Source organism: Ursus arctos, unplaced genomic scaffold, assembly GCF_023065955.2.
Source record: "Ursus arctos isolate Adak ecotype North America unplaced genomic scaffold, UrsArc2.0 scaffold_17, whole genome shotgun sequence".
In the NCBI taxonomy this organism is placed as follows: domain Eukaryota; kingdom Metazoa; phylum Chordata; class Mammalia; order Carnivora; family Ursidae; genus Ursus; species Ursus arctos.
Window position 1 is genome coordinate 46,292,581 of NW_026622841.1, and position 15,102 is coordinate 46,307,682.

Sequence of the window (15,102 nt, forward strand, 5' to 3'; positions counted from 1 at the left end):
AGGAAGAAACAGACTCACCACTGAGCAGAGAGCCTGATGTGGGGCTCAGTCCCAGGACCCTGAGATCATGACCTGAGCGGAAGGCAGATGCTTAACCAACTGAGCCACTTAGGCGTCCCCTAACCAAATTTTAGAAGTACTAACTTCTTAGGCAAATCCTAAACTATATCCATATAAGAGTACCTGAAACAACACACACACACACACACACACACACACACACACACAATATATATATATACATACACATACATATGTACTAAGAAAATAAACATTTTTATTGTTTATGAATCAGCAGAGACTCATAACATAACATAATTTTACCTTTTTACAATTCTTTTAGAAAATGTAGATTAGATTTCATGTAATATTCAGATGACTCAATGTAGGATAGTGAAAAATTATTAGTCTGGGCTGGCATTCTGGAAACTGGGATGTTCTGGTCCCAGCTCTACCTTTTTTTTTTTTTTAAGATTTTGTTTATTATTTGACAGAGAGAGAGAGACAGCCAGCGAGCGAGGGAACACAAGCAGGGGGAGTGGGAGGGGAAGAAGCATGCTCCCAGCAGAGGAGCCTGATGCGGGGCTCGATCCCAGAACGCCGGGATCACTCCCTGAGCCAAAGGCAGATGCTCAACGACTGAGCCACCCAGGTGCCCCCCAGCTCTACCTTTGGCTTTTTATTCAACTGAAAAATGAGGAGTTGGATGCACTATTTATTTATTTTCAAGTAGGCTTCTGGCCCGGTGAGGAGCCCAACACAGGGCTTGAACTCATGACTCTAAGATCAAGACCTGAGCTGAGATCAAGAGTCAGACACTTAACCGACTAAGCCACCCAGGTGCCTCTGCATTAGTTACTCTTTAAGCGTTCTTCAGACTTAAAAATTTCATGATTCTAAGTGCTTTTTGTAGGAAACATATGAAGAATTCAGGAAGGAAAGAGGTTGTAGTTGTTAAGAAAGCTAGCATTGTTGACAAAAAGAGTCATTGTGTGAAACTGAGTGGCTAGGAATAAGGACAAAGGAATGTATCCCGACTTAATTTAAAGAATAAAGAGATTTTTATTTTTTTTTAAAGATTTTATTTATTTATTTGACAGAGAGAGACAGCCAGTGAGAGAGGGAACACAAGCAGGGGGAGTGGGAGAGGAAGAAGCAGGCTCCCAGAGGAGCAGGGAGCCCGATGCGGGGTCAATCCCAGGACTCTGGTATCACACCTGAGCCAAAGTCAGACACTTAACGACTGAGCCACCCAGGTGCCCCCAAAAAGAATAAAGAGATTTTTAGATGAGTAGAATACTTTTTGATCCAGGCCCTGAGATAATATAGGACTATATAAAGTGCACACACATACACTTACAGCTTCCCTCATTTGATTTATAAATCCACATGTCCTTAATTTTAACAAAACATCACAATGCATCAGTATTTTAAAGGGGTCAGTTTACAGGAAATACATAAAGGTCATATTTAATAGGAGTTTCATATATTTGAAACTGAAAATTCTATTATATGAAAGCTGTAGAATCCTTTTCCAAAGTGTAGTTAGGCTTGAAATTTTACCCATAGATTATATATGAAATATATATCTAATTTCTAAATAGCTTTCCTCCAAACCATGAATAAAAAATGCTCACTAAAATAAACTGGAATACCCACTTAAGTTTATCTTTAAACAGTAAGTCCTGTATTTTAAACACAGTGTAGTTGATAAAATTTTAAATTAATATGTATAACATACTTACCAGAAACACTAAAAGTATACTCTAATGACATGTATCTATATCTTGCCTGAAAACCAATTGAAAAGAGAAGCATTCAACCGACAAAAGTTTTGATCCATATCCCCCCAAAATAGAATACAGTTTTTGCTGAATAAAATTAATTTCAGCTTGCTGAATCAGCATATTCCTCATACAGATTAAACATTACACAGCTTTTTAGAAGTTTAGCTGAATTTTCAGAAGTTTTGTGCAGAATTGCCTTGGAGTAGGACTGAAAAGCATCCAAACCTTCCCTGCAAAAAAACGATATCTCATCTGAACATTATTTCTCACTTAAAAAAAAATTCTTTAATAACATCCTAAGAAACTCTTAGAGTCTTTGAGTTTGAAAATCATGACAAAGTGAGGACCCTAGGGACAATGATAAAGATGCATTAGTCTTGCTCAGTTTAAGACAGTCATATTAAAGTGACCTACAGATAGCTCTTGATAGGAAAGTATTCAGTATAATTCTGTTTTAAAAAGTTATTATAATTCCCAGATAAATTCATATGTCAGCTGCTATGTTAATTGAATGCCCAGAAGATATGTGCATTCAATTCAATCCAATATTAATAACTAAGGAGGTAGTTTGGTAACTAAATTAAATAAAAAGGGATTGGTGACTTTGATTTTAGATGATACAAACTACTTAAAATAAATTAATTTCATCAATGAAAGAGAGGGGTAAAAGAATTATTTTAAAATATAATATAAAGGAAGATCCAAATATTCTTTAACTTAAAAAGTTTTTCAGACCTAATAGGCATGACAAAACCTGTCTTCATTCCTTTCTATTCAGCTCAGCAAGTACTTTTGAGCTCCAATAGTTAATCAGTTACCAGATTCCACAATCTTTGTTTTTCTCACTCCTCAATTCTTACTGTGAATTGTTCCTGTAATGTACTTAGGATCACCAGGCGGGCCGACACTATTTTTTTATGCCTTAAAAAAGCAATTATTATCATATTCACAATTAGATTTATCATATAAAATTATTACCATATAGCAACAGCCTATAAAACGTAATAGTATATTATCAAAGAAGTAGATGGCTTAAGATGAATCATTAACAGGTGAAATATATTTAGCAAAATTATTCAACCCAGCTTTCTTCATGACTATAACCATGCCCAACTCACAAAAAAGTGTAGCAAAGGTATAGTATGTTGTATACCAAATAATCTTTACCTAAACAAATCAATGAACTTAAGTGTAAGTATTATAACACAATATCTAACCAACTTTACAGAAAAGGTATAATCCAGGTATTATCATGTTAAAAATAGATATCTGTTTAAACATCATGTCTTAATTTAACCTTCCAAAAGTGCATAGAAAATTGAGGAATATAAAAAACATATTAACTTACCCTTCAATTTATTTAGAAGACCTCTGCTCTGGGTCAAAAGCACAAGGTGTTTCACTTCTGACTTCTGAAGCTATGAACTTAAATGGTAAATCAGAGGAAGCCACCTCTCTGGACCACGCTAGAGTTTGCTAGACACTACTTCTATGTGGAAGAGTCCTGCTGCATCTAAGCTATATACAGTGTGCAATGGATAACCTAATATGCTTTTCATTTAACTGGCTGGGCAGGTTTCTACCGTCTGTGGAACATGGAATCAAACCAGAATATGTTGGCATAACAGGCCAGTCAAACCGGTTCTTCTGTAGATCCAGAACCTGTCCAACCAGTCTGCATCAAAGGCTAGCCCAACAAGCTGCAGCGGCTCAGCTCTGCAAGCTTGTATGGGTGAGTTATCCCCACCTCCCATCAACTCCCAACAAACTACTCAGAATGTTGTAGCCTCCAGCAAAATAATTCAGCGTTCTAGTGGGAGGGATAGATCTATGTCAGGCATAGCAAGAGTCCATTGTTATAAACCTCTTATTGTAGACACTTGAGTATCTATCATCCTTGGAGGTAGGTAATCTTTTTTAAAATGTACTCAGGGCTTTCTGCAGATTAAAGCCTCTAGAAAGAGATTATCCACAATGAAGAAGAATCCATAATGCCTGACCTTTTCCACTAGTCCACTTGGCTCTGCTTGGTCTAGTTTAGGCTTGAGAGGGAGGTTCATATTCCCTACAAGGGTAGTGGCCCTGAGAGCTAGAAGGAAGCATTTCTAGAGGGAGGGAAACAAGGTATCGGTTGACCAGACGTTTGCCTGACTATGTTATCTTCCTTGTACCCAAATGATCCTCATATCATTCCAGTCTAAAGCTGGAAAAACCCCTATTTCTGTATACTTAGGACAACTTGAAGGGTTTTACTTTGGACATTCAACGGTTGAACACAAATTATTCATACCTACTTTGTGCCAGGAACTGTGTTAGGTACAGCGTTACAGTGGTGCAAAAGAGTTTAGTAAGAGATAGGAGCAATAACCAAGTTCCCAGTATGTCTAGTAATCTTTTGGAAGGAAGAAATAAACAACAGAAGATCATATTTTGACAGAAATTGGTTGTGTTAAGAGAGATCATGTGAGATTTGTTCTTCTCATAATATTTGCACATTTAGAAACAGCCTTTCCTGGGGCGCCTGGGTGGCTCAGTCGTTAAGCGTCTGCCTTCGGCTCAGGGCGTGATCCCAGAGTCCTGGGATCGAGCCCCGCATCAGGCTCTTCCGCTGGGAGCCTGCCTCTTCCTCTCCCACTCCCCCTGCCTGTATTCCCTCTCTTGCTGGGTGTCTCTCTCTCTGTCAAATAAGTAAATCTTAAAAACAACAACAACAACAACAAAAAACCAAACAGCCTTTCCTATCTACTGATGCAGTGATTCTCAAACTTTCCTACTTAAGTATAACCTGAAGTGCCGATTAATGAACAGAGTATTGGGCCTCACCTCCTGAGATTTTGATTCAATAGGTCTGGATGTACCCCAGCACTCTGTAGCTGTTGCAGGGACCATAGGCCCAGACGCCATGCTCAGTTTCTTTTCTATATTAAAAGTTGCCATATTCACTTTTGTATCTCCAGTGTCTAGAACACTGACACTTAAAAAATATTTAGTAAAGTCTTATTAAGTAAATATCTACTCAGGCCCAGCACTTGCTAGATCATAGGGAATCACAACTGGTAACTATTATGTGAATAAAACTGCATCAAGTACTATAATTATAATAATTGAGGTAGGAGCACAGAAAAGGGAGCAAGTATGATTGAGTATGGGAAAGACTTAACAAAGGAGATTGGTTTAGAGACTTTCTTTTTTAACCATGACCAAAGATTGCTATCTGCAGGATAACAAAAGGTTGAGGGAACAATAGAAAGAATGTCTTTGATTTGATACAGTAATAAAAGCTTTAAAAGTACCTGAGGGCTCCATGACCCCAAAACTTGTGATAAGGTTATTTTCTAGATCAGGGGTCAGCAAATTTTTCCACAGATTATCAAAGAATAAATATCTAGGGTTTGTGGGACAGATTGTCTCTGTTTCAGTTATTCACCTCTAATATTATAGCACAAACACAGACATAAACCATAGTCGAAGAATGGGTGTGGCTATATTCCAATAAAACTTTATAAAAACAGGTGACAGACTAGATTTGATGAGTAGGCTATAGTTTGCTGAATGCTCTAGAGTGAAATGTGTAGAAATTAACAAGATTGCTTAATTGGTTAGGAAAATGGGCTTTAGGGGTCTGAAAGACTTGGGTTCCATCCCAGTTTTGTTCCATTAAATTAGCTTTGTCAAGTGAATTAAGCATCTGTTTTACTTATAAAATGTGAATGAAAATAATAGTACCTACCCTCTAGAGTTACAGAAAGCTTTACCTACTGTAATTCACGTGAGGTTTTTTATCCCAATCAGTAAAGTCCCCATAAAATGTCAGCTAAAAATAAAACTCATTAAATATGGTAAACATGTGAGTGTTTATTTCCATTATTTTTTCCAAATATTTTATTTATTTATTTGACAGAGAGAGAGAGCACAAGCAGGGGGAGCAGCAGGCAGAGGCGAAGGCAGAAGCAGGCTCCCTGCCTGGCAGGGAGCCCTTTGTGGGGCTCAGTCCCAGGACCCTGGGATAATGACCAGAGCCAAAGGCAGACCCTTAACTGACTGAGCCACCCAGGTGCTCTATTTCCATTATTTTTTAAAGTCCTACTCAAATGGCAGTAAAGAACCAATAGCATGGACTCTTAAGGATCAAAAAGAATGAGAAAGGTAGCAAACAAGAGATATCCATAAATTTTGGAAGAAGGAATGAGGATGAGTGGTGATTGATTTAACAGAGTAGAGAAAGAGGAATGTATTTGTAATAATAAAAGCAACTTTATCTCTGCTGCAGAATTCTAAGTAATGTTGGGGATTAGATGCACAAGGTAGTCTTGGGGAGATGGTGGGGGTGGGGGACTTGAAATGGGAGAATTGGTTAAAAATCTGCTTCAGGAGCAGTTTGCTCCCTAGGTCCCTTCCCTAACCCAGATGCCTGGAGACTGCCCCTTCTGCAAACTTAAGAGAAGATTGGTGGGAATTGTTGATTGATCATGAGAAAGATTGTCCCAAGTTGGTTCTGGTCTGGAGGATATCAGGCAGAGGTGACGGTAACTGGTAAAGTACCAAACTGAAAGCAATGTGATTGTGTTAGTGTCCTATGGCTACTATAACAAATTACTACAAATTTAGTGGTTTAAAAGGACACACATTTATTATCTTATAGTTCTGGAGGTCAGAAGTCCAAAATGGATCTCAATGGGCTAAAGTTAGGGTGTCAGTCTCCTTTTTGGAAGCTGGGAGAGAATCTGTTTTCTTGTCTTTTCCAGCTTCTAGAGGCTGTTTGCATTTCTTGGCTCAGGGCCCACTTCTGTCTTTAAAGCCAGCAATGGCCAGTCACTCATGTTGCATCATTCTGACACTGACTCTGCTGCCTTCCTCTTCTACCTTTAAATCCAACTGTATAATCCAGGGTAATCTCCCCATTTTAAGGTCAGCTGATTATCAACTTTAATTTCATCTGCAAATTTAATTCTCTTCTGCCACATAATGTAAAATATTCACAAGTTCCTGGGATAAGGATATGGACATCTTTGAGAGAACATTATTCTGCCTGGGGCAGAGATTAAGTCAAGGTCTCTATACTGAGTGGTGAGATACCTGGGTCCAGGTAGGCTTCTGAATGCTAATAACCAGGTTTATACTCCTCACTCAGGAAGCAGAAAACTGGAGAGTTTATCTCAAGAAACTCTCAAAACTCTCATTACCATAATGCAGTGGTTATTAACTAGGGATGATTTTGCCCCCAGAGGACATTTGGCAATGTCTGGAGAAATTTTCTATTGTAAACAACTGGGGGAAGTGGGGAAGAGGTGTGCTACTGGCATCTAGTGAGTAGGGGCCACGGATGCTACTTCATATTTACAATGCACTGCATTACATCCTTCCTTGTCCTTACCCCCCAAATAATTATCTGATCCAAAATGTCAATAGTGTCAAAGATGAGAAACCTTATTCTAATGTTAAGACAAGCAGCCAACATCACTCTAATATAAATAAATAAATCCTACCTAGGCACACAGAGTTGCAAATCAACATTTTTATTCCTCATTTTGAGATAGAGCATGTAGCATGAAAGAGACAAAAAGAAACCAATAGATAAAATGAACTTAAAGAAAATAGTCAATGTTGGGAGCAAAATGATAGTTTTTTAGAAACTACTATATTAATATCCAAAGAAATAAGAGAAGATGCTGATGACATAAAACAGGAACAGAAGGCTGTCTAAAAGTGGAACTTTGGGAGAGTAAAAAGAGATATTGGAAAGTAAAAATATGATAGCAGAAATAAAGTCTACAGAAGTTAGAAGATGAAGTTGAGGAAATCTACTAGAAACGAAAATTAAGAAGCTATTGAAGGATGTGCTACAAAATAAGAGTAAATTAAGAAAGATGAGATCATGAAATCCAGAAGTATAGAAATGGAGATATCAGTCCCAAGACCACAGCACCATGTAGATTGCTTCATGCCAATAAGGTATTGAAGACTCTGATTTTTACTTCAAATTTGAAGTGCTATGACTGAGGGAAAGAAGGGGAGGTTGGGGGTGGGGAGAAAGTGAGAGAGAGGATAGGAGAGAGGGAGGAAGATGTGAATATGACTGGGTTTTGGTATAAAATTTAAATTTAAAAGATTTTTAAAAAATGCATGTGTTCACTTGCTTCACCATTAACCAAGGGTTAATGTTCAAAGATCATGAAATGAGGAAGATAATCAAACTGTACAAGTACAAACTAGCACCTGCAGAAAAAGTTTGCACAAACATTTATATCTGGCAGTATTCATGAGTAAGGGTTTGCAACATACTATCCAATAGCTAGTAAAATCTGATCACTGTAAAATTAAAAGCATGTTTCACCCAAATACAAATGAGGAAACCTGATTTTAAGCTTGCCTCAGTTACTCTCAGTTACTCTTATGTAAACATGGATTAGTTATTTACAATCCTGAACCTGGGTTACTTCATTTATTAACTGAGGGAGTTTAATTGGATATATATATTTTTTTTTTTAAGAAAAAGATTTTATTTATTTATCTTAGAGAGAGAATGCGAGAGCAGGGGGAGGGAGAGAGAATTTCAAGTGGACTTCACACTGAGCATGGAACCTGACTTGGGGCTTGATCTCTGAGATCATGACCTGAGCCAAAATCAAGAATCGGGCTGACTGAGCCATCCAGGTGCCCCCCCCCCCTTTTAAATAGGCACAGGGCTCAAACTCACAGCCCTGAGATCCAAGACCTGAGCTGAGATCAAGAGTCAGACACTTAAGCGCCTGAGCCACCCTGGATATATTCTAAATATCTATTCATCTCCATACTCTAAAGTTCTTTTGAAAAAATGAACAATTCAAAAAATGTGGGAGCAAAAGCAAAATAGACCGATCAAGGAGACATTTTACAGAAAAGCAATTTTAAAATGCAAGCTAATTTTAGGTTGTGTTCTCCAAAAGCTGACACCGAGATATGGATTCAGGTGCAAGTGATTAATTAGAAATGTGTGATAATATGAAATCAGTAAGGTAGTCAGGGAGACAAGACAAGAAAGGGGAAAACAATATGCAAGGCTATGATATTACATATAGAAAACCCTAAAGACTCCACCAAAAAACTGTTAGAACTAATAAATGAATTCAGCAAAGTTTCCGAATACAAAATCAATATAAAAAACTCAGTGGTGTTTCTATACACTAACAGCTAACTAACGGAAAGTGAAATTAAGAAAACAGTCTCATCAAAAAGAATAAAATCCTCAGGAATAATTTACCCAAGGAAGTCAAAGATCTGTATGCTGTAAACTATGAAATATTGATGAAAGAAATTGGAAAGATATTCTGTGCTTGTACATTGGAATATTATTAAAATGTTCACACTAGCCAAAGCAATCTACAGTTTCAATGTAATCCCTATCAACATTCCAATGACATTTTTCACAGAAATAGAACAAACAGTTGTAAAAATTTGTATGAAACTACGAAAGACCCTGAGTAGCCAAAGCATTTTTAAGAAAGAACAAAGCTGAAGGCATCATGCTTGCTGATTTCAAACTATATTGAAAAGTATCGTAATCAAAATAGTATAGTATTGGCATAAAAACACTCATATAGATCAATGGAACAGAATACAGAGCCCAGAAATAAATCCACACATATATGATCAATTAATTTATGACATAGGAGCCAAGAACATACAATGGGGAAAGCCTAGTCTCTTCAATAAATAATGTTGGTAAAACTGGACAGCCCCATGCAAAAGAATGAAGCTAGACTGCTATCTTATACCATAAACAAAAATTAACTCAAAATGGATTGCAGAATGTAAGGGCTCAAACTAAACCTCCTGGAAGAAAAAATAGGGGGAAAGCTCATTGACATTGGTCTTGGCAATGATTTTTTTTTGGATTTGACACCAAAAGCAAAGGAAACAAAAGCAAAAATAAACAAGTGGGACTATGTCAAACTAAAAAGTTTCTGCACAGCAAAGGAAGCCATCAACAAAATGTAAAGACAACCTACTAAATGGAAGACAATATTTGCAAACCACATATCTGTTAAGTGGTTAGTATCTAAAATATATAAGGAGCTCATATAACTTGTAGCAAAAACAGAAACATAAAACGTAAATATATATGGGCAAAGGACTTGAAAAGACATTTTTCCCAAAGAAGACATACAAATGGCCAATAGGTACGTGAAAATGTGCTCAACATCACTAATTATCAGGGAAATGCAAATCAAAGCCATAATGAAATACCCCTTCACAACCTGTTAGTGTGGCTATTATTGAAAAGACAAAAGAGGGGCACCTCGGTGGCTCAGTAGGTTAGGCATCTGACTCTTGATTTAGGCTCAGGTCATGATCTCAGGGTTGTGAGATTGAGCCCCGCTTTGGGCTCTGTGCTGGGTGGATTCTCTTTCTCCCTCTCCCTCTGCCCGTCCCCCCCCCCCCAAAAAAAAGAAAAAGACAACAGATAACAAAAACTAGTATGGATGTGGAGAAGAGGAAACCCTCATACACTGTTGGTGGGAATGCAAACTGGTGCGATCAGTATGAAAAATAGTATGGAAGTTCCTCAAGAAACTAGAATTAGAACTACTATATGATCCAGTAATCTCACTTCTGGGAGTGTATTCAAAGGAAAATTAATCATATCTTAAAGAGATATCAGTACTCCTGTGTTCATTGCAGCATATTCACAATAGCCAAGATATGGCAACTACCAAAATGTCCGTTGATGGATAAAGAAAATGTGATATATATTAATAATCATATAAATATAATATATATTATATAGTATTCCATTATATATGTATTATATATTATGTATGTATGTAGGTATTATTTAGCCATGGTAAAGAAGAAAATTCTGCCATTTGTGACAACATGGGTGAACCTAAGTGAAATAAGCCAGACAAAGACAAATACTGCATGGTATTACTTATATGTGGACTCAAAAAAAAAAAAATCAAACACATAAAAAACGAGTAGAATGGTAGTTGCTGGGGAACTGGGTGATTGGGGAAATAGAAGAGGCTGGGAAAAGGGTAGGAACTTGCTACCTACTTAAGTTCTAAGATGAATAAAGCCTGAGAAATTCTATTGTGGGCAAAATGCTATATAAAGAGCATTGCATGCTGCAGAGAAATCATTCATGAAAGGTGCCAGGCTCTTTTTTTCAATGAGGTAAACTTCATTACTTCATTGTGGTCTTATTTTAAGAAATTGCCATAGCCACCCCAGCCTTCAGCAACCACCAGCCTGATCAGTCAGGAGCCATCAACATGGAGCAAGACCCTTCACCAGCAAAAATTAACTTGGTGAAAGCTCAGATGATGGTTAGCATTTTTTAGTAATAAAGTATTTTCAAATTAAGGTGTGTACATTGTTTTTAAAAACATGATACTTTAGACTACAACATAGTGTAAACATAACTTTTATAGGCACTGGGAAACCAAAAAAATAATTTCATTTGCTTGATTGTGATACTGGCTTTATTGTGGTGGTCTGGAGCCGAACCTCCAGCATCTGTGACATATGCCTATAATTCAACCTGTAGCGCTGGTGTTTGTCATTAAGACAATGTAATTTTTACCTTTGTTACTTTTGCTTCTTAGTGTTTAGGGGGAGAAAAAGTCCTTCCTGTAGCAGCTCAGTTTAAGCAAACAGATTAGCTGATTAGAACTGTGTTTCAATTCTAAATCCCCAGGAGGGAGAATCAGATTGACAGAGGTTAAATTATATATCCATCCCTGAGCACTCAGTTTTGGCCAAGGTCAGGTTATTTAGCACCTCCATTGCTTCGGGTCGATGGAGCCCATCCTTGTTGACCAGAGGCAGTTTCCAGTGAAGTGAGAACAGGAATATTTACCATTATAAAATTGGTGTAAAAACTATTTAGAATTGAATAGAAAAGAGCAATATGGTATATTTTCCAATTTTTATGCCTAAAACTAACTTCAGTAGTAGAATAAGCCCTTGAGAATTTATGACTTAGAAAATTTTATGATTGAAAAGACTTGAAAGAAAAAGAACTTGAAATGGGTATTTTATATCTATATTTAATGTTGAAGTAATTGTTGTGCTTAAACATCCAATATGAAGTCATAGAACTACAAAGCAAAATGAATTTATGGTTAAATATTGCATCTTGCTTTGTCTGAAATTACCTAAGTGCTATATAGGTGCTAATGAATTCTCCAACTTGAGGAGACATGCAATGAAAATTGCATCATTCTTTGGTTCTGAGTGCTGCTGTAAGCAGTGATTTTTTTTTTCCACCCATACTTTTTTCCTTTAAATTGCTACCTTGTGCCAAATTAAGAGATATGAACTTGCATATAGCTTTACTTTATGTACTGCAATAATAACTAGACTCACCAAGGAAAAGTAACCTCAGCCACCTTTATAAAAGTTCATATTTCATATTTCTTTTCTTCACTTTATACCTGTGTCACTACAATTTATTTTTTTCTGTGACACATGTTAGAAGGAAATGTCCTGTGTCTGAAAGTGTCATGACCACTGTCTTTAATGCCAGAAAAGTTGTAATTAGCTGGAAACATGGCTGGAGGTCACATTTTCTAAGTAACAACGTCTTTACTTCTGGTTGGAGGGCAGTGGCAAGCTTCTCTTCTTATCCCTCCAATTCTTTTCTTCTGGGCATTATAGTATAGTTGTTAGGAGTTTGGGTTTCAGAATGAGAAAGGCCTGAATTCAAAACCCTGTTCAACCATGTACTAGTTGTAAATTCTTGGGTAAATTACTAGGCTTCTGAGCTTAGTTTCTGCATCTGTAAAGAGGGATAAGAAGATTATTACAAGGATTAAATGGGATAATATTTGCAATGTGCTTAGCAAGAGCTTGGCACATAGTTAATGTTTAAAAAGTAGTAATGATGGTTAAAAATAACACTGATTATTATTTTCAGTGCTAGGCTTGGGGAAACAAAGATGCACTGAGGCATGGTCCTTGTCTTGAAGGAACTCATAGACCAACAGAGTATGGGACTCAGAAAGTATCACTGTAAATGTGTCTTTATGTTGGAGAGGCACTTGGTACTTGATAGTTATTGATATCCATTAAGCACTATATTATTATTATTTAATAATCTATAAATAAAATTTATTCTTAACTTTAGATTTTAAGAACAGTATAATCAGAGCAAGTTATTGTAAACGACTCATTAGAACTGTAGTTGTTGGCATTCTTTGCCTTGTTCTTAGTTCTGTCCTAGTCACACAAACAGCTAGTCTCTTTCTTGGGTACAAGGGAGAGATATAGATTTAAAAAAAATGAAGCATATTCAATCTAGAAGATTGGCTCTAGTACCAGATTTGGAGGTGGAGATGAGGGACTAGAATGTGAGATGCAAACCTAGGCAATCTATCCAGAATTGAGGCAAAGAAAAACAGGCTCAAGTCATTCAGTTGGTACCCAAAGCCAGATGTCTTCCAGGCACCAGGCATCTATGGGAAGAGGGAACAGAGGTACTGGGAATTCCAGCAGTCTGGGTAGAAGTTCAAACCAGCAGCCTGACCCTCACACAAGCAGTCTAACCTGGGGGTTAGGTAAGGTGAGAGAGGTGGAAAGAACAGTGCTACCACTGCTTTTGCCCAGTGGTATCCAAGCCTTTCTGACTGTTGATCTTTATATATTTATAAATTATATACAAGGACCTTACTAGTAGCATATTAGTGAATAATAAAGTTCTTTGTTAATGATAATTGCAGTTATCTTTTTTTTTGTAGTAGAAAGACTTTATTAAGAAAGCTTTGTGCAATTACTTTTAATAATTTAAGAAGTAATTTAGAATTATTTTGGCTGGCTTCTTGGCAGATTTGATTATACTGTTACCGTTTTTAAGTGAAGATAGGCTGATGAAAAAGAGATTGGGCTGCTTTTTGATGTTTGGTGTTGCACTTGCTTTGTCAGTGTTCTCTTCAGTTTGCCTTTTCTTTGCATTTTAAAGCCATCATGTGAAGGTTAGGTTAGTAATTCATAATACACCTAACTGAGCACACATAGACAGAAATAAATTCTGTATACTGAAATCCAGTGAAAAATTAGGGTTCCCTTTTTCTCTTTCAATTTTTAGAGCTTCTTTTCCCTCATATGACAATGCATATCACATGGAATTTATATCCTCCCCACATCAAAAGGATCCTTTTGTTTTTTCTGAACTGATGTTGGAAGAGATTGGGAAAAGTAAAGGAAGTAACACTTTGCTTCTTAAAGAAGGAGGAAGGAGACAGTTTGATGTGTAGGACTGCAGAGAAGAGGAAAAAAGGGGAGGTTAAAAAGATATAGAAAGTTACCAATTTTGCAACGGCAGGGTACATACAACACCGTACACTCAATATGCCTTTCCTTACTCCTTGCCTGTCCACATTCTGCTCAGCTCAAGATCCACTTTTTCCAATTAGCCTGTACCAGACTGTATTTTCTAAAAATGGAGACAGCAATATCTCCCATTCCTCACGATCTTTTCCCCAGGTGACCTTGACACTCTTCCATTCACTGAAGCGGTTATATAGATGGCAAATTAGTGCATGAAAAAATGTTCAACATCACTAGCTACTAAGGAAATGTAAATGAGGGCTACAATGAGATATTCCTAACACACCTAATATAATAGCTAAAATTTAAAAACTAGTGTCAGTACCAAATACTGGTGAGGATAGGAAGAAAGTGTATCTCTCATACATTTTGGATGGGAATATAAAATTGTATGGCCACTCTGGAAAGCATTTTGGCAGTTTCTTAAAAAACTAAACATATATATGACATGTAATCTAGCAGTGACTCCTGGCATTTATCCCAGATAAACGAAAATTTATGTTCACAAAAGAAACCCATGACATAAATGTTCATGGTATCTTTATTTATAATAGCTCCAAACTGTTAACAACCAAAATGTCCTACAATAGGTGATTAGCTAAGCAAATGGTGGCATATCCGTACCAGGGAATACCACTTAGCATTAAAAAGGAACCGACTATTGATAAATGCAATAATTTGGTTGAATTTGAAGGGTATTATGCTGAGTGAAAAACATCAATTTTAAAAGGCTACATACTGTATAATTTCATTCCATAACATTCCAGAAATGACAAAATTACAGATATGGAGACAAATTAGTGGTTGCCAGAGTTTAGGGGTGGTGGGGGGAGGGTGTGACTATAAAGGGGTAGCATAAGAGAGATCTTTGTGGTGATAGTTTTGTACCTTACTTGCGGTGATGGTTCTGTGAATGTAGAAATGTGACCAAATGGACAGCAAATAAAAATGTCAATATCCTGGTTTTGAAATTTCTTGATTTTGAGTAGCTGTAGTTACTAAGACG

General features: G+C 36.9%; 1 protein-coding gene across 2 annotated transcripts in view; it reads right to left on the bottom strand.

Annotated features, from left to right (window-relative positions):
* Nucleotides 1–3,315, bottom strand: part of RBBP8 (RB binding protein 8, endonuclease) — a 104,362-nt gene extending 101,047 nt beyond the window's left edge. Inside the window, exon 1 of one of the 2 annotated variants that reach the window (XM_057313199.1) lies at nucleotides 3,136–3,315. The gene's annotated coding sequence lies outside the window, so the exon portion shown is untranslated. The remainder of the gene's footprint in view (nucleotides 1–3,135) is intronic. The other variant, XM_057313200.1, reaches the window with a different exon arrangement.
* Nucleotides 3,316–15,102: the final 11,787 nt, after the last annotated feature.